The sequence below is a fragment of the Protopterus annectens genome, chromosome 8.part0 (assembly GCF_019279795.1).
Source record: "Protopterus annectens isolate FY-2018-M chromosome 8.part0, PAN1.0, whole genome shotgun sequence".
Taxonomy (NCBI): Eukaryota; Metazoa; Chordata; order Ceratodontiformes; family Protopteridae; genus Protopterus; species Protopterus annectens.
This window is the reverse complement of record NC_056741.1, coordinates 1,358,557,663-1,358,578,161: the sequence shown is the minus strand read 5'-3', so window position 1 is coordinate 1,358,578,161 and position 20,499 is coordinate 1,358,557,663. Positions and strand designations below refer to the sequence as shown.

Genomic DNA, 20,499 nt, shown 5'->3' with positions numbered 1-20,499 from the left:
CAGACCTATTGACTTATCAGTCAGGACAGCTCCATCCATCCCTATGAACTCTCAAGCTCGCTGCCTGGCTTCTCCACTTCCGACCTTAGTCAGACAGCATATCTTTACCCCGGAAGTAGTACATATTCTGTCTTCCTCCCACAAGTCTTCTACTAGGAAAATATACTCTAGTAAATGGAAGAGATTTGCATTTTAGGCTCAGCAACGTGATCTTGATCCCCTTACAGCCCCTGTGTCGGTGGTGTTAGATTTCTTAGCAACACTTTTTAGACAGGGTTCGGCTGCCTCCACTATAAAGGTTCAGTTGGCAGCAATCTCCAATTATCATGTTGCATATGAACCTTCCCTCATGGGTCATAAGCTGTGTAAAGCCTTTCTGAAAGGAGCCTGGTTGCTTCGCCCTCCGGTTTCGCAACCCGTTTTGCCATGGGATTTAGATGTGGTGCTCAGAGCTTTTAACGTCTTCTCCCTTTGAGCCGGCAGCCTCTTGCGAATTGAAATTTTTGCCATGGAAGACTGCCTTTTTGGTAGCCATAACTTCAGCCAGAAGGATATCGGAGCTTCAAGCCCTTTCTGTTGAACCTCCTTATTTGATTTTTCATAAGGACAGAGTATCTCTGAGACTTGATCCTTTACTTCCTAAGGTCTCTTCTGCCCTTTTTCTCCACCAGTCTATTGAGCTTCCGGTCTTTTTTCCACAGTTTTCCAACAAAGCGGAATACAAATTTCACCAGTTGGATGTGCATAGACAACTGAGGTTTTATTTAAATGGGACACAACAGGAGAGGAAATCAGATCAGTTTGTGTCCTTTTCGGACAATAGAACTGGCAGATCTGTAACTAAGGGCACTAGCTTAGTGGATTAGAGACTGCATCTCATTTATTTATGCATTAGCGGGTAGGGATCTTCCCTTTCCAGTTAAGGCGCATTCTACCAGGGCTATGTCAACTTCAGTGGCCTTTCACGCTAGACTATCCATAGATGAGATATGTGCAGCGGCTACTTGGACTTCTCCATATACCTTTATTTCTCATTACAAACTGGACGTGGCCTCTAGAGGTCGGGCTTCCTTTGGTTCCACAGTGCTCAGGAGTGTTTTCCAGTGAGCCTCCTGGGATTTAGGTGCTAGGGGCGCTGTCCCATCAGTAATGAATGTAGGCGAGATAGGATCACATTACATCTTTTAGTTATGTACTTACCATAACGATAGATGTATGTGATCCATCTCGCCTACATTCTTATGTACCCGCCCTCCTTCCCCCTACCTGTTGGACTTGGAGGAAACTTGTATTCTTATTCCTCTGAGGATATTATTTTTTCTCTCCTCTTACATATATATCCTTGTGGTGTATGTGGGAAGATAATATTGGGGCAAACAAGATCTGGGGGTTTGGGCGTGATGCATCCTGGGATACAGGGTTGGCCCAGCCAATGAGAGACTTCATGCTAGTTATAGTGGCCGAGTCGGAGCCGACTCTCTGCTCCGAGCCCGTCAGTAATGAATGTAGGTGAGATGGATCACATACATCTATCATTATGGTAAGTACATAACTAAAAGTTTTAGCAAGATTATCTTAATATTGTAATTTAGCAGTGGAGTGTCACACAAGCACCCTTTGTTGCATTCAGATGTGACCACCTGACATGCTTCCTTTTAGGGCATATGTTAAAACACCGCAAGCATTTGTTAATATAACATGTACTCTGTTTAGCTGTTGTATCTTGGATTGTAGACCATGTTTTCTTGCAATGTGTGTTTCATATTTTAACCAGGTACACTGGGTGATCCAGGGATTTTCTTCAGTCATGACCTGGGATAAAGGCTAGCAACATTTTTCATTACAAAGGTAAAGTAGTTTATATAATTACAGATACAAAGAAAATAATTGCAGAGAACGCATTTAAATACAATCCAATATGTTGATGTATATTGTAAAAGCAGTCTTTACTAAACCTTTGAGTAACTTATAATCTGATATTATGGTTGCTTAGGCAATTGTAAATACCTGTTAATACCATAACTGTAACTACAGTACATAAATACCACTAACTCTCCGTCACATACACAATAAACTCGTAATCATAGTGGTAAATCTGCATGGATGATATCTGCTAAATGATGGACCAGAAGTTTAGAGTGGGATGTGGTGAAAAGTGTGGAACAGGGAAAGAAGGTTGTGATGAGGTCTTTTTAGAAGATACCCAGATGAGGAAAGTCTGATGCAGTATTACAAAGTCCTTTAGTATAAATGACGTAAAGTGCAAGGGAAGTACGTTTAGTAGAATAGTGCAGAAAGGGAAGGCTAGAGTTCTATAAATACAACTCTTTTTAAGTTCATAGAATAAATATTGATGAGCGTCTTCTGTGTGGCGACATGCGTGAATGGGCGTTCCTTCGTTGAAGGTTGTGCGTTAGGCCCGGCAAGCCAGTATGTAAAAATCTACTGCCAATCATTAGCAGACGGGAGTTCCGCTGTGGCGATTCCTAACTGGGAAAAAACGAAAGACACAAACAAACAAAAACCAAAGCACTGACAACAAGAACCAAAATAAAGTATAAACAGGAGGACTTTGAAGGGATAATGAACTTGTTCTGTGTCTGTAAAACATTTTCTAATAAGGAATGAAGTCAGATGGGAAGAGTAACTTAGATTTAAATGTAGTAGTGTCATGTCTGTATTGGAAAAGCTTTACAGACTGCTGGACATAGAATGGAGGAAGCTTTTTCACTGATGGGAGAAAGTTTGATGAAGTTAGTATTTATCCTTTGTTTTTTGAAAGTATGATGTTGTTGGTAAAAGGGGTATCAGTTTGCTAACAAGTAAATGGCAGTAATCCATGGAGTAATATTGCGCCATAAGGTAGGTAGCATTCTCCGTGATTGGAAGCCATTGGATTTTGTGGTGATTGATACAATGTTGATTCCCTGTATAAAGAAAGCAGGATGAGCCTGCTAATTTTACTTATGGTAGAAGTAGGTATGTTAACATTAGTGGTTAGAGAATAAGTGATGATTGGAGAGCATTTCCTACACAGATGTAACCATTTCATGTTTGTAGATGAAACAAGTTCATGCTTTCTGGAGAAGAAGCTTTATTATTATTTTTTTTTTTTTTTGAAGAATGTGGAATGGTCTTGGATTTGAGAGAGGCATAAATTAAGGTGGTGGTTCTCTTAACTAACAGTCTAGTATAGTGCAAAGGCAGCAGGTTTTTTAAGGTAATTGTGGGGATGTTGATATATGACTATACTATTTCCAAAAAGTAGTCACTGGAAGTATTTGAGTTATAGATTGCAGACCATCACTTGGTAGAAGATGACTGAGCTATGGCTTTGACACAGTTAACATTTAGGTAACCTAAGTGTCTGTCGCTTCATGGGGTCTATTTCATATAATCAAAGGTTCAGCTCTGCAAAACCTCCTTTCGTTGAGCCAACACGAGTGAATGTTCACTTAAGCGAACATTCACATCAGCGAATTACTATGACAGGAAATGGAATCAGTTGGCCAATATCAGGGAATTTTCCCTTTTCCCCACTGTACTGCGATCTCTGAGTTGGTGGGTGTGACATACTGCAGTGTGTGTGACAGTCACAATGTTGGTCAACTAATTCCATTCCCTGTTATAATTTGCTGATGTGAATGTTCGTTTAGGGGGTTAAGAGGTTCGTGGAGTTGAACCTTCAATAATATGAAATGGACCCCTTTTCATGACCCTGATGGTCATCATTTTTCCCCTGGTGTGTTCACTGTCAGTAAAAACTTAGCCACTGGTGGCACAGGTGGAGGTGACTGTTGGCTGTGATCTGGCTTTTTTTTATTTTGATGGGGGTTACTTAGTCTCTTTACTATAACTTTAAGACCTTTCCTTCCCATCTTGTAAATGCGATAATGTTTTGGGAGAGACTGACAGAATTCTCAGATGTTCTTCGTCTTCCCTTGCTGCAGTCCTGACAATTGGGTATAGTCCGCGTCCCAGTCGGCCTGAATACCAGAGTATAAGGCTGACGTCGGTCATGGCGCCTTAGACTGACGTCAGTACGTCAGGGTACTAATGCGCATGACCGACGTCATTTCCTCAGTCTTTTTTGCCGCATGGTCCGATGCAGAAGCAATTTTGCGAGTGCAGGTTGGCGTTCTGAGATTTTCCGAAACCGGAGTTTCAGACCGAATACAGAGTTGGCTAAGTAACCCGTTGAACGTTTTGGTTTTTCTTGCCTCAGTATTTAACCGGATGTCAGAAAAAGTGAATAACTGTATTTCTTGTGGGAAGCAGATACCGCATAGGGATTATCATACATTGTGTATACCTTGTTTAGGGCCTGAGCACGACGTTGTTGGTTGCCGCTCTTGTGCTAGATTTAACAAGCGCACTATTAAGAGGAGGCTTGATTGTGCTAGGTTAGTGTTTGGGAAGCGTTGCAATTATACTATGCCGTCGGATGCTCCGACGCCTGCTTCATCTAAGAAGCGCAAGGACAAAACAGTGAAGTCTAGGGGTGAGGAACCGACAGTCCCGGACGTCGGTCCTTTAGAAGGCTCAGGGGAGCCAGAGGTTTTGCCAGGAGTCTCTATGGAGTCTCAGGCAGATACTTTACTGTTACAGGATGTGCCCTCTCAGGAGGTAGGCCAGGCTGAGGGGCTTCTCAGGTAACTGTTCTTCCCTCTCTTCCCAAGGTAGTTAGGGCCTCTCCTTCTGTTGCCAAAGCTTCTTTTAGAGGAAGGCCAAGTTCAGCTTCTGTAGGGGCTTCTCCTAGCATTTCGGCTCTGTGCCTAAGAAACATATGCTTAAAATGGCAGAAGATTTGATTACTCTGATTAGAGGTTCTATGCCCCACCTGATAAGAGGCCTAGGGTGGAACAGGAGTTTGATAGTTTTGAACAGTGTTCACAGGCTTCAGAGTCTTCTGTGGAAGACTTGCAAGAGTTTCCTACTTATTCTGATTCTGATGTGGATGATTCCACTCCTTCAGCTTCTCCTCCTGAGGATTTTTCATTTTCAGAGACTCTTCACTCCATGAGGGAGCACTTTAAATGGGAAGGCCAAGATTACTCTGACTCCAGAAAAGGCTTAGGGAATTCTTGTTTTGCCCCAGCATAGGCCCTTAGCTATTCCTCCTGTGTTGAATGTGGTGGAGGATGTTTTGCAGAGGCTTCTCTGAACCCTGATTCCTTGCCTCCTGCTCCTGTTAAGCCTGATAGGTATTATAGGGTGCCGAAGCTCATAAGTATTTGTTTAAGAGTCCCAGGGCGGACCCAGAAACTGTTTCTCAGGGGCCTAAAGGTGTTAAAGCTTCTGTGGTTAAAAATCCTGTACCCTCTGATTAAGAGGCAAGGGCTTTGGATAGGTGGGGTAAGAAAGTATATACTTCTTCCACTCTAGCCATGAGGCGTTGAATTGTCAATTTCATATGCTGAAATATCAGAATTATCTCCTTTCACAATTGAAATCTAAGGTGGATGCTTTGGCGGAAGGTATTGAGTGTAAAGAATTGCTGGATTTGGTTCATGTGTCTGAACAAGTGGGTAAGCATTCTTTGCAGTGTGGTTTTGATGCTGTCCAGGCCTCCTCGAGGGTGGCTGCTACTAGTTCTGTTCTTCGCAGACATGCATGGTTGAAGGATCAGAATTTAGCTGAGCATGTTAAGACCAGGATTTTGGATGCTCCTTTACAGTCTGATGTGTTGTTTGGACCGCCTGTGGAAGCAGTTTTAAAGAAAATGGAGGACAAGGCTAAGTCTATGCAGACTGTTAAAGATTTTTTGCAGGTGCAGCCTCCGAAGTTTAGTAGAAATTGGCCTGCTAAGGGGTGGACATATCCTGCTTATGGTTCCCAGTCTAGGGGTAGGTCTAGACGTGGTAGGGGCAGGGCTCAAGGTTCGTTTAGGCCTAGATCAGACAGTTCACCTGCTCAGACTTCTGGTGAGGGCAGGGGTCAGTCCTTTCGTAAGCAGAACCAATGACCTGCCTTTTCAGCTGCCAGTGGACTCTCGTCTGGCAGCTCCTTTGGGAGGAAGATTGTCTCTTTTCAAAGAAAATTGGGATTTAATCACTCAAGACAGATGGGTGCTGGATATCATTCATCACGGTACAGATTTTATTTCCACACAATGCCCCTTTTCAAAGGCATGCCAGATGTTCCTCCTCCACAAAGAAAAGAGGCTCACAAGCAAGTTTCTCAGTTACTCCAGATAGGGGCTATTCAGCCAGTCCCTGTGTCAGAAAGGGGCTTGGATTTTATTCTCGCCTGTTCCTAGTACCAAAGAAGGGGAACACGTGGAGACCAATTTTGGATTTATCTATCCTCAACACTTATCTGGACATTCCCAAGTTCAAGATGTTGGCGTTACAGCAACTGTTACCTCTGCTGGGCAAGGATCACTGGATGGTAACTTTGGATCTCAAGGAAGCTTACCTTCATGTGCCCATAAGGCTAAGTTGCAGTAAGTATCTGCGGTTTCGAACTGGAGATTTTCATTATCAGTTCTCTGCATTGCCCTTTGGCTTATCTACTGCCCAGAGTATTCACAAAGGTTCTGGCTCCAGTGATAGCTTACTTCAGGCTTCAAGGCATTCAAATTTATCCTTACTTGGACGACTGCCTGATTCTGGCTCAAGAAAAGGAACACCTTCTACAGCATCTGGAATATGTCATAGCAGTGCTAAGATGCCTAGGGTATTCTGTGAACGAAATAAAGTCCAGTCTAGTACCCTCTCAAGACATGTGCTTTCTGGGTGTGAGACTGAATACAGCAGCCCAGATGGCCTTTTTAACCCCGGACAAACAAAAGAGTCTGTCACTTTACTTCCATCAACTATCTCATCAGTCCGTGCTGACTGCAAGGACAGTCCTTCAAGCATTAGGGTTCATGGCATCTTGTATTCTGGTGCTTCCCAATGCCAAACTGCATATGAGGAAGCTGCAATGGTATCTCAAAAATGTATGGACACAGCACTGCCAAGATTTGGACACTGTCATTCAAATAATACCTTGCCTTCAAAAGGAATTCTTGTGGTGGGCTCAGGAATGTCACCTAAACAAGGGACTCTCTGTGACCCGGCCAGAGGCGAGTCAGATTTTAACGACAGATGCCTCGGACACTGCTTGGGAGCTCATCTAAATGGAAAGTGGATACAAGACAAGTGGCCTGCCAGACTACAGCATCTACATATCAACATGAAGGAGATGTTAGCAGTCCAGTTTGCATTGATGGCGTTCAAGGAGTTACTTCTTCCAGGGCAGGTGTTGATTCTGACAGACAACACAACTGTCATGTGGTACATCAACAAGCAAGGGGGAACACATTCTTATCCGCTATGCAGGCAAGCAATGATTCTATGGGAGACTGCGTTAAGCCTGCAACTGACTCTTCAGGCAAGGTTTCTGCCAGGAGCACAGAACTCCCTAGCAGATGTATTAAGCAGACAAATCATGGATCCCCACGAGTGGAAACTGGATCTTCATGTATTTCAGAAATTGACAGTGTCATGGGGAACTCCAGACATAGATCTGTTCGCTTCTCCACTAAACCACCAGCTGCCAAAGTACTGCACAAAGGGGTTTCATCACACAGCTTGGAAAGTGGATGCTCTGTCTTTCAGTTGGAAAAACCTTCATGTCTATGCCTTTCCACCTCTACCTCTTCTTCCAAAGGTATTACTAAAGGTCAGACAGGACAGGCCAAGGATGATTTTGATAGCTCCAGATTGGCCTCGGCAACACTGGTACCCACTTCTAAGGAGTCTTGTAAAGAAGCCTCCATGGCCTTTACCTCTGATTCCTCATCTGTTATCTCAGAAGGACGGTCATCTGCTCAATGTCAAGCTTCCATCTCTTCATCTCACAGCTTGGCATATTCTGTGTTGAGGCATGGTAGGTCTCAGCTTCCTCAACAAGTTTTAAATGTGATTATGGAAGCTAGAAGGCCTAGTACTAGGAGAGTGTAATGAAAAATGGAAGAGATTTTTATTTTGGAGTACAGCAAAGAATTTGGAGATTTCAGAGCCTAATTTGAGTGTGGCTCTTCAATATCTTACTGAATTATTGGACAAAGGTTTGTCTTTCTCTTCCATAAAGATTCATGCTGCAGCAATTTCAGCTCACTATGATTGTGACCCACCTTTGTTTTCGCATCCTTTGTTCAAGCAGTTTCTTAGAGGGCAAAGAATATAAGACCCCCGTAGAGCTCCTACTCCTGCTTGGGATCTCAATTTTGTGTTGGAAAAACTTACTCTACAACCTTTTGAGCCTGCAGCTACTGCTGAATTGAAATATTTGTCATGGAAGACTGCTTTTCTGTTGGCTATTACTTCTGCAAGAAGGGTGTCTGAGTTGCAGGCCCTTATGGCAGTAGAGCCCTTTTGATTTTCCATAAGGACAGGGTATCATTACGTACTAATCCTTCCTTTATGCCTAAGGTGGTTTCTAGTGTGGCTTTAAACCAAACTATTCATTTGCCTACGTTTTTGCAGATCCTCAAAATAAAGGGGAAAAGATTTTGCACACTTTAGATGTACACAGGCAATTGCGTTATTATTTGAGCAGGACTAAAGATTTTAGGCAGTCTCAGCAGTTACTTGTTTCTTTTGCTTTAAGTTCACAGGGCAAGCCTGTGTCAAAACAAACTATTTCTAGGTGGATTGGCTTTTGCATTGCATTTTGTTATTCCCATCATGGCAAAGAGGTTCCAGCTGGGATTAGGCCTCATTCCACTAGGGCTACTGCCACTTCAACAGCATTTCTAAGGGGGGTGGCAACTAAGGATATTCTGGAGGCAGCTACTTGGAGTTCAGTGCATACTTTCTCTAGGCATTATCACCTGCCTATATACTCTAAGACTAGAGCTGGTTTTGCCACAGCTGTTTTACAAGGCATGTTGTCAGCTCCTGCTACTTTATAATTTGCCAGCCTCCCTTACCTCTGCTTTGGGATTCTACCCAATTGTCAGGACTGCAGCAAGGGAAGACGAAGAACATAGTACAGTTTTGTACCTACCATAAATGTAGATGTTCGAGGATTCCCTTGCTTCAGTCCAATTTACCCTCCCTCCTTCCCTCTGTGTTTCAGGGTGGTTGTGTAGGTGAGTTTACATGCTTATATTTTTGTATATATTACTGTATATATTGTACATGTTTTTTGGTGCAGGTTGTTTTGGGACTTGTCTTTTGGGTCTTCTGACATCTGGGGCAAGAAAAGACTGAGGAAATGGCGTCGGTCATGCGCATTAGTACCCTGACGTACTGACGTCAGTCTAAGGCGCCATGACCGACGTCAGCCTTATACTCTGGTATTCGGGCCGACTGGGACGCGGACTATACCCAATTGTCAGGACTGCAGCAAGGGAATCCTCGAACATCTACATTTATGGTAGGTACAAAACTGTACTATGTTCGTGTTACCCTGCTGCAGTCATCACACTTGGGTTATCCTGTTGTCATGCGGTCCCGCAGTCGGCCGGAATTCCAAAGTCGTGGTCCGGTGTTGGTTGCTGTCGCTTCTTCCCTGATGTCAGTGCGCCAGGGGTATATGTAATGCATCCGACGCCATTTTCTTCAGTCTTTCTTGCTTTGCGGTGCCCGAAGCAGAAGCAATTCGCAAGTGCTGGTCGGCCGACTCCTGAGATTTTCGAAGTCGAATTTCAGATCCGAAGTCTTCAATAAAGCTAAGTACCCCGTTGGGGAAACTTTTCTTGCCTCAGACCGATGTCAAAAAAAGTTAACAATTGTATTTCTTGTGGGAAGCAAATACCTCATAAGGATTTTCATTCTTACTGCATACCTGGCCTAGGCCCAGACCACGACGTCACTGGTTGTCGTTTTTGTGCTAGGTTTAATAAGCGTACTATAAAAAGACGCTTTGATTTCGCACGACACTACTTCGGTAGAAAGTTTAACTACACTATGCCGTCAGAGCAACCGACTACTGGCGTGCACAAAAAATGCAAGTATAAGGACAGGCAGCCTAGACCCAAGCCAGACTCCGAGGCCTCAGCTGGTCCGGTCTCCGGTTCACCGGTCTTCAGTGAGGCTCTGACGCAGCCCCGGACTACCGCAGATCTGGAACCTGAGACCACTTCTGAGCTTTTGGAGGAGAGTACTAGGCCGACGCAGCCATTTTGTTTAGCCCCTACCGACGACACTGCTGAAAAAGATGTCGGTGCTGCAGAAACACCTTTGGTTTCTGAAGGCGTCTTCAGACCGACGACGCTCACCATAAAAACTTATCCTAAGACTCCTATTAAACCTAAAAAGACTGCACTTCAGTCTCCAGTTCAAGGCCCCATGCCTAAGAAACAGATGCTCAAAATGGCTGAAGATTTGATCTCTTTAATCAGGGGTTCCCAACCCCCACCCGACAAAAGGCCTCGACAAGAGGAAGATTATGCCTCCTCTGAACAAGTGTCTATTTCCTCAGGCTCCTCTGAGGACCAAGATTACTCCTCCCCTTATGAAGATTCTGATGCTGAGGATTCTATTCCCTCAGCTTCTCCTCCTGAAGACTACTCCTTTGGGGAAACTTTACACACTATGAGGGAACATTTTCACTGGGAAGGTCAGGACTACTCTGACTCAAAGAAAAGACTCAGAGTTTCTTTTACTCCCCCAGCACAGACCACTTGCCATCCCCCCAGTTTTAGACATTGTGGATGATGTTTACTTAGAATCCAGTTTGAACCCAGATTTTCTGCCTCCTGCTCCAGCCAAACCTGACAGATACTATAGAGTACCGGATTCCCACAAATTCCTTTATAAAAGCCCTGTTGCTGATCCAGAGACCATCTCCCAGGGTCCCAAAGGGGCTAAGGCTTCTATGGCTAAAAATCCTGTACCCTCGGAAAGGGACTCCAGAGCACTAGACAGATGGGGGGAAAAAGGTTTACACCTCAGCCACTCTGAACTATGAGGGCACTAAATTGCCAATTTCACATGCTAAAATATCAGCAATTTCTAATGTCTCAGTTAAAACAAAAAATGAGCACACTCCCTCAGCAGTCTGAATTGAAAGAAATGCAGGATCTGTTGCATGCAACTGAACAGGTGGGCAAACATACTTTACAGTGTGGGTTTGATTCTTTGGAGGCTTCCTGCAGAGCAGCTGTCACTGGGTCTGTTATACATAGGCATGCTTGGTTAAAGGAACAAACTCTACCTGGTCATGTTAAAGCAAAACTTCTAGATGCTCCCTTACAGCAGGATGTTCTTTTTGGAGTTAAAGCAGAAGAAGTCTTAAAGAAAATGGAGAATAAGGCAAAATCTATGCAGACAGTCAAAGATTTTCTACATGTACAGCCCCCTCGCTTCAGCAGAAATTGGCCAACAAAAATTGGTCCTTTCCAGCTACTGACAGACCACAGAGAGAGGGGTAAATACAGACGTCCAAGAGGCAGAGGACAACCACAAGCCCAGTACAAACCTCAACAATGGGGCACTGCAACACTGAAGGGAGGAGAAGACAGGTCCCAAACTACCAGAAGGCAAACTCAATGACTTGCACCTCATCTGGCCAAGCAACACTCTCTTGGCAGCCCCCTTGGGAGGAAAACTCGCACTTTTTTCAGACAACTGGCGCATTGTCACAAAGGACAAATGGGTCCTAGACATAATTTCACGAGGATACAGATTCCATTTTCACACCTTGCCAATGAAAAGAGGAATGCCAAACCTGCCACAAAATCAATGGCCAGAGGCACAAAAACAAATTACAGTTCTCATGGAGATGAAAGCCATTCAACTGGTACCTACTCGAGAGCAAGGCCAAGGATTTTACTCGAGACTCTTTCTAGTTCCCAGAAAGGACAATGCCTGGAGACCAATTCTGGACTTTTCAATTCTAAACACCTTCTTACAAGTACCCAAATTCAAGATGCTAACACTACAGCAGCTTCTTCCCATGTTGGGCAAGAAAGCATGGCTAGTAACGTTGGACCTCAAGGAGGCATACCTGCATGTCCCTATCAGACAAAGTTGCAGAAGATACCTCAGTTTCATTGCAGGTTCAACCCATTACCAATTCTGGTTGGCAAAACTTAAACTCACCACGACTGTTATCAGTAAAAGAAGAAAGACTTTATTTTAACAAAGGTAAGCGCTTTTGCGTATCTTCTGATACGCTTCTTCAGACCATGTATACAATGAATGAACTTTCAGAGAATATATAGTGGAGATGCATTCAAATTATTCAATTAATTTAGCAATAAAACAATCAACCCTTAAAAGGGAAACGCTTCAAGCAACATGACTATGCATGCTAAAAGCTTCATCTGAGCAGAACACTAGGTAATGCAGAACTTTTTCTATTTATAAAAAATTTTATAATTTAAAATTTAAATAAAACAGTAATAAAAAGTATGTAAGAAATCTCACTACTTCAAATTAAGGCATATGAAAACTCGTATAAAATTCATATAAAATATGCCTGTGAAATCTTAATGCACGTTAAATATACAAACTAAACAGTACAAGATTCTACAGAATTCATAGGTTAAAGTCCCTGGATAAAAAACTTAAATATTTATGCATAATATTCAAACTATTCTGTGAACAATCTTCTTATTTACTTTTAAACTATATTGCTATTTATAAAAACAAAGTAATGTATATATATAGAATTTATAAAACATTTTCTAATTATAGGGCTTTGTCTGCAAGAAAAATGTAATACTGTAAATCCATGCAAAAATCAGTTTAAAATCAGGTTCCATGTTATAAATATGCATAAATATATTTAACAATTAGATGAATGATTAAATGAATAGAAATATATGCATAGATAAGTAAATATGGATAAATAAATATACAACTATTCATCTGCGTGTATTCAAAAAAGATCTTAATGAGACATAGGCATTAAGTCCAGGGGGATAGTGACCTTTTAACCTAAGGATCCATTTCAGTTCCTTCAACTCTAATAAATTCATATAATCACCACCTCTAATGTTCGGTTCTACTATTTGTAATACTCTAAACACAAAGGTATGACCAGGGAAAAGTTGGATATGCTTTGCTAGAGCATTAAGCTCATTTTTATTTTTGATGTCATATTGATGGTTATAAATGCGATTTTCAACTTCCTCTTTGTCAGGCCTCGTAGAACACTGAACATTGTTCACAGGTGGCCAGATATATTATGCCTGTGGTATCACAGGTAGCCTGGAATCTAGGTACAAATGTATAGGAAAGATCTGGATGTATGAATTCTTGTTTTTTAGTTAGATACTTACAATAATTGCAATGGTTGCAAGGAAGCGTGCAAAATTATTCCTTAAATGTACTATATCAAGTCTTCCATTATTTGCCTTATCACATAAAAGTCTTTTTAAATTCTTGTTGTTTCTATAGATAAAGTGAGGGTTCTTACCTACTAAATTCAAAGTACTGTCATCTATTAATAAAACTTTCCAGTTATTGGCAATAATTTTCTTAATATTTACACTATCATTGGTGTAAGTAGTCACAAAGCTGACTCTCAGATCTGTGCTTTTTTATTTCCATTTGCATGAGGAGGAAAAAATGAGTGTTTGTATCTAGTTGCAGTTCTAGGTGTTTCTACTCTATCTAAAACTTGCCTTCTGATATTCTTTACTAACTCTTGATCATAGCCTCTATCTAAAAATATTTTTTCCATTTTGTCAGCCTCTATTAATAGATCCATGTTGTCCTTACAAATCTTAGAGTGTCTAATAAACTGACTTTTAACTATCCCACTGAAAACATGACGTGGGTGCATGCTGTCATAACGTAAAATTGTGTTTCTCCAACATAATTTTCTATGCAATGTTGAAGTCAGTGTACCACCTCTAATATCTAGAGAGACATCTAAAAAACATACAGAGTCAAAAGAAGTTACTGCTGTAAATTTGAGAAAATTTGTCGTGCTTTCAAGATAATTTTTAAATGAATAGAATTCTTCTGTGGAACCTTCCCAAATGATTAAAATGTCATCTACAAAACGTTTATAGACTAGAACTTTGCTAAAATAAATACTTGTAAAAACATATTCCCTTTCCCAGTGATATAAGACTAGGTTTAGATGCGTATTGCACAAGGGGTGCCCATGGCTACCCCAGATACTTGTAAGTATAGGTTGCCTTCAAATGAGAATACATTATTATTTAAAACTAAATCTAATAGATGACATATTAAAATTTCCTGATTCCTGTCCACAGAAGGAAAGACTTGGAGTACTTCTCTTATTGCTTGTATCCCTTGATCATTAGGGATAGAAGTAAAAAGACTTTGAATGTCCATAGACACTAATAAATGTTTACCTTTTATAAGCGGTGTCTCTAATGTATCTAAAGCTGATAATAGCTGATAAGTGTCTTTAAGAATGCTCGGGACCTCATTAACTAAAGGTCTAAGTGTGTCTTCTATATATATAGAGATATTTTCTGTGACCCACTTTTCACTAGACACAATTGACATAAGGAGGGGGAAAGGTACCTTTATGTAGTTTTGGTAAACCCTTTATGATTGGAACAACTGGGCTATCATTAAGTAAAAACTCATAAAGACTAGGTGATAACTGACAACACATAAGTAGATCATATAAGTCGTCTTTGATAGCATTAATGATTCCTGAGAGCTTTCTTTGATCTATCCTTAAATAAGTCGCATCATCATTTAACATGTCTAACAACATGGTTTGATAATTCTCAGAATCAAACAGAGCAATACCACCGCCCTTGTCTACTGGTCTCAATACAATAGAAGAATCATTAATCAGCTTATTTAAAGACAATCTAATATTTCTAGACATGTTAAAATACAAACATTTTCTTTCACCGCTAAAGAAATATTGATATAAATCTTGTTCGCACATTTTTATAAAAGATTCAACATGTGCTGGCAATGGAGGTGTATAAGAACTTTTCTTTTTGTGGAAATGCAAACCAGATACATTCTCAGTCCTATGTCTTGAGGCGTCTGTATAAAAATATAGCTTTAGAGCAACTGCTCGCCCAAACAAGCATAAATCAATAAGTATGTCTGATAAAACACTGCCCTGTGAAGGGACGAATGATAGTCCTTTGTTTAACAAGTCTTGATCATTTTAGAAAGTACATACCTTGACATGTTAAGAACAATGGTTCTAATGTTTTGTCTCCTTCTCTGATCTGGCGCGTTTCTCCGAAACTTTCGTTTCCTGGTCTCCCAACTGCCAAGGCGTTGGCGTTGAAGCTTGCTTCCTTAAAGCGAGAACTATCCTGGACATTCTGTTTTGGTATGGCACCTAAGTTTTTGAAATTCAATGGCTCTGTCCGCTTCTGATTGGAGTGGAGTTGAAGTCGCTGTTGCAGTGCCTACCCTTGTGATACCAACAAGGTAGTCTCTGCAACAGCGACTCAACCTTCCGAATCAAGAAGCGGACAGAGCCATTGAATTTCAAAAAAACTTAGGTGCCATGCCAAAACAGAATGTCCAGGATAGTTCTCGTTTTTTACCCTTTCCGATAAGGAAGCAAGCTTCAACGTGCGAACGCCTTGGCAGTTGGGAGACCAGGAAACGAAAGTTTTCGGGAGAAAACGCGTCTTATCAGAGAAGGAGATAAAAACATTAGAACCATTGTTCTTTAACATGTCAAGGTATGTACTTTCTAAAAATGATCAAGACTTGTTAAACAAAGGACTATCATTCGTCCCTTCACAGGGCAGTGTTTTATCAGACATACTTATTGATTTACGCTTTGGGCGAGCAGTTGCTCTAAAGCTATATTTTTATACAGACGCCTCAAGACATAAGACTGAGAATGTATCTGGTTTGCATTTCCACAAAAAGAAAAGTTCTTATACACCTCCATTGCCAGCACATGTTGAATCTTTTATAAAATGTGCTAACAAGATTTATATCAATATTTCTTTAGCGTGAAAGAAAATGTTTGTATTTTAACATGTCTAGAGATATTAGATTGTCTTTAAATAAGCTGATTAATGATTCTTCTATTGTATTGAGACCAGTAGACAAGGGGTGGTATTGCTCTGTTTGATTCTGAGAATTATCAAACCATGATGTTAGACATGTTAAATGATGATGCGATTTATTTAAGGATAGATCAAAGAAAGCTCTCAGGAATCATTAATGCTATCAAAGACACTTATATGATCTACTTATGTGTTGTCAGTTATCACCTAGTCTTTATGAGTTTTTACTTAATGATAGCCCAGTTGTTCCAATCATCAAGGGTTTACCAAAACTACATAAAGGTACCTTTCCCTCCTTGGTCCCAATTGTGTCTAGTGAAAAGTGGGTCACAGAAAATATCTCTATATATTTAGAAGACACACTTAGACCTTTAGTTAATGAGGTCCCGAGCATTCTTAAAGACACTTATCAGCTATTATCAGCTTTAGATACATTAGAGACACCTCTTATAAAAGGTAAACATTTATTAGTGTCTATGGACATTCAAAGTCTTTTTACTTCTATCCCTAATGATCAAGAGATACAAGCAATAAGAGAAGTACTCCAAGTCTTTCCTTCTGTGGACAGGAATCAGGAAATGTTAATATGTCATCTATTAGATTTAGTTTTAAATAATAATGTATTCTCATTTGAAGGCAACCTATACTTACAAGTATCTGGGGTAGCCATGGGCACCCCTTGTGCAAATGCACAAACCTAGTCTTATATCACTGGGAAAGGGAATATGTTTTACAAGTATTTATTTTAGCAAAGTTCTAGTCTATAAACGTTTTGTAGATGACATTTTAATCGTTTGGGAAGGTTCCACAGAAGAATTCTATTCATTTAAAAATCTTGAAAGCACGACAAATTTTCTCAAATTTACAGCAGTAACTTCTTTTGACTCTGTATGTTTTTTAGATGTCTCTCTAGATATTAGAGATGGTACACTGACTTCAACATTGCATAGAAAATTATGTTGGAGAAACACAATTTTACGTTATGACAGCATGCACCCACGTCATGTTTTCAGTGGGATAGTTAAAAGTCAGTTTATTAGACTCTCTAAGATTTGTAAAGACAACATGGATCTATTAATAGAGGCTGACAAAATGGAAAAAATATTTTTAGATAGAGGCTATGATCAAGAGTTAGTAAAGAATATCAGAAGGCAAGTTTTAGATAGAGTAGAAACACCTAGAACTGCAACTTAATACAAACACTCATTTTTTCCTCCTCATGCAAATGGAAATAAAAAAAGCACAGATCTGAGAGTCAGCTTTGTGACTACTTACACCAATGATAGTGTAAATATTAAGAAAATTATTGCCAATAACTGGAAAGTTTTATTAATAGATGACAGTACTTTGAATTTAGTAGGTAAGAACCCTCACTTCATCTATAGAAACAACAAGAATTTAAAAAGACTTTTATGTGATAAGGCAAATAATGGAAGACTTGATATAGTACATTTAAGGAATAATTTTGGTACGTTTCCTTGCAATTATTGTAAGTATCTAACTAAAAAACAAGAATTCATACATCCAGATCTTTCCTATACATTTGTACCTAGATTCCAGGCTACCTGTGATACCACAGGCATAATATATCTGGCCACCTGTGAACAATGTTCAGTGTTCTAATGAGGCCTGACAAAGAGGAAGTTGAAAAATCGCATTTATAACCATCAATATGACATCAAAAATAAAAATGAGCTTAATGCTCTAGCAAAGCATATCCAACTTTTCCCTGGTCATACCTTTGTGTTTAGAGTATTACAAATAGTAGAACCGAACATTAGAGGTGGTGATTATATGAATTTATTAGAGTTGAAGGAACTGAAATGGATCCTTAGGTTAAAAGGTCACTATCCCCCTGGACTTAATGCCTATGTCTCATTAAGATCTTTTTTGAATACACGCAGATGAATAGTTGTATATTTATTTATCCATATTTACTTATTTATCTATACATATATTTCTATTCATTTAATCATTCATCTAATTGTTAAATATATTTATGCATATTTATAACATGGAACCTGATTTTAAACTGATTTTAGCATGGATTTACAGTATTACATTTTTCTTGCAGACAAAGCCCTATAATTAGAAAATGTTTTATAAATTCTATATATATACATTACTTTGTTTTTATAAATAGCAATATAGTTTAAAAGTAAATAAGAAGATTGTTCATAGAATAGTTTGAATATTATGCATAAATATTTAAGTTTTTTATCCAGGGACTTCAACCTATGAATTCTGTAGAATCTTGTACTGTTTAGTTTGTATATTTAACGTGCATTAAGATTTCACAGGCATATTTTATATGAATTGTATGAGTTTTCATATGCATTAATTTGAAGTAGTGAGATTTCTTACATACTTTTTATTAATGTTTTTATTTAAATTTTAAATTATAAATTTTTTTATAAATAGAAAAAGTTCTGCATTACCTAGTGTTCTGCTCAGATGAAGCTTTTAGCATGCATAGTCATGTTGCTTGAAGCGTTTCCCTTTTAAGGGTTGATTGTTTTATTGCTAAATTAATTGAATAATTTGAATGTATCTCCACTATATATTCTCTGAAAGTTCATTCATTGTATACATGGTCTGAAGAAGCGTATCAGGAGATCTGAAAGCGCTTACCTTTGTTAAAATAAAGTCTTTCTTCTTTTACTGATAACAGTCGTGGTGAGTTTAAGTTTTGCCTACCAGTACTTTGCATAGTTTTTAACTGAAAACTCTTCAGTAGCTGTGGTTCGTCTTTTTGTTCCTTTTGTTCCATTACCAATTCTCTGCACTGCCCTTTGGCTTATCTACTGCGCCCAGGGTCTTTACAAAATGCGTGGCACCAGTAATTGCATACTGCAGACAAAGAGGAATTCAAATATACCCATACCTGGACGACTGCCTCATCCAAGCAGAAAGCAAGGACATCCTCTTACAGCATCTGGCTTTTGTAAAACATCTAAGTTGCCTGGGGTACACAGTAAACGAAAAGAAATCAAAACTAGTACCCTCACAAAATGACATTCCTGGGTGCCAGCTTGAATACAACGGCCCAGAAGGCTTATCTGACGCCAGACAAACAACTACAACTGACTCAATATTTCAAAACAATGGCAACAAAGACCCAACTACCTGCAAGAAAAATTCTGCAGGCCTTGGGCTTCATGGCATCTTGCATACTACTAATACCATTTGCAAAGCTGCATATGAGGAAATTACAGTGGTACCTAAAAAGCGTATGGTCTCAACACAGCCACAGCTTGAACACAATGTCGTCTCTCATTCCCTGCCTACAACAGGAGTTTCTATGCTGGTCACAGGCATGTCACCTCAACAAGGGTCAGCCTTTCACCTTGCCCCCAGCCAGGCAAACTATGACAACAGATGCATCGGTCTATGCCTGGGGGGGGGTGCACATGGCAGGACAGTGAGTTCAAGGCGTATGGACTGCAGATCAAAGGAATCTGCACATCAATCAAAAAGAGATGCTAGCTGTACAGAATGCTCTGACAGCCTTCAAGAATCTATTACATCCAGGACAACTTACAATAAGGACTGACAACACCACAGTAATGTGGTACATAAACAAACAAGGGGGTACACACTCCTACTCTCTATGCAGGCAAGCAATGACCTTGTGGAACACAGCTCTGGCTTACCAAGTTCAGTTACAAGCTCAATTCCTGCCAGGAAAAAGAACATATTGGCAGACGACCTCAGCAGAAACATCATGGATCCCCACGAGTGGAAACTGGATCCACAAGTATTCGCAATGATAACTCAGAAATTCGGCCTTCCAGACATAGACCTGTTTGCCAGTCCTCAAAACTATCAACTAACAAATTTTTGTACAAGAACACTTCGCCATCAAGCTTGGAAAGTGGACGCACTCTCATTCAGTTGGAAAAACCTTGACAGTATATGCCTTCCCTCCATTGCCTCTCCTCACAAAGGTGCTTCTGAAAGTCAGAAAAGAGAGACCACAACTGATGCTCATAGCCCCAGACTGGCCACGCCAGCACTGGTACCCACTATTCAGGAATATGACCCAGGGCCCTCCTTGGATTTTACCACAAATTGCCCATTTGCTCACACAGCGAAACAATCAGATTCTTCACAGCCAGCTCAAAACCTTAAATCTGGCTGCATGGCAAATCACCTAAGCATCCAGCCAGCTCCTTTTTCCCAGGCAGTCATGGATGTTATTCTGGAAGCTAGGAGGCCCAGCACCAGGAAGGCCTATTCGGACAAATGGAAAAGGTTTTGCGCCTGGAACCAAGCCAAAGGCCAAAGCACACTACAGCCTCACATGCCTCAGATTCTACAGTATTTAACTGAGATGTTGCACAAAGGACTTTCTTTTTCTTCCATTAAAATCCATGCATCAGCTGTTTCAGCCCACTACAACACAGATCCACCCTTATTTTCGCATCCACTTCTAAGGCAGTTCCTCAGAGGGGCAAAAAACATTAGGCCCCCCAGGAGAGCACCTACACCAACATGGGACCTCAATTTTGTTCTGGAAAAACTTACGCTACCTCCCTTTGAACCAGCTTTCTCTGCAGATCTACAGTTTCTATCAT

The 20,499-nt window shown here is 40.4% G+C and overlaps 1 protein-coding gene across 5 annotated transcripts in view; it reads left to right on the top strand.

Annotated features, from left to right (window-relative positions):
• Positions 1-20,499, top strand: part of BCL9L (BCL9 like) — a 1,117,803-nt gene that overhangs the window by 129,224 nt on the left and 968,080 nt on the right. Inside the window, exon 2 of one of the 5 annotated variants that reach the window (XM_044080931.1) lies at positions 1,775-1,848. The exons of the other annotated variants lie outside the window; for them this stretch is intronic. The gene's annotated coding sequence lies outside the window, so the exon portion shown is untranslated. The remainder of the gene's footprint in view (positions 1-1,774; positions 1,849-20,499) is intronic. 5 annotated transcript variants of the gene reach the window in all.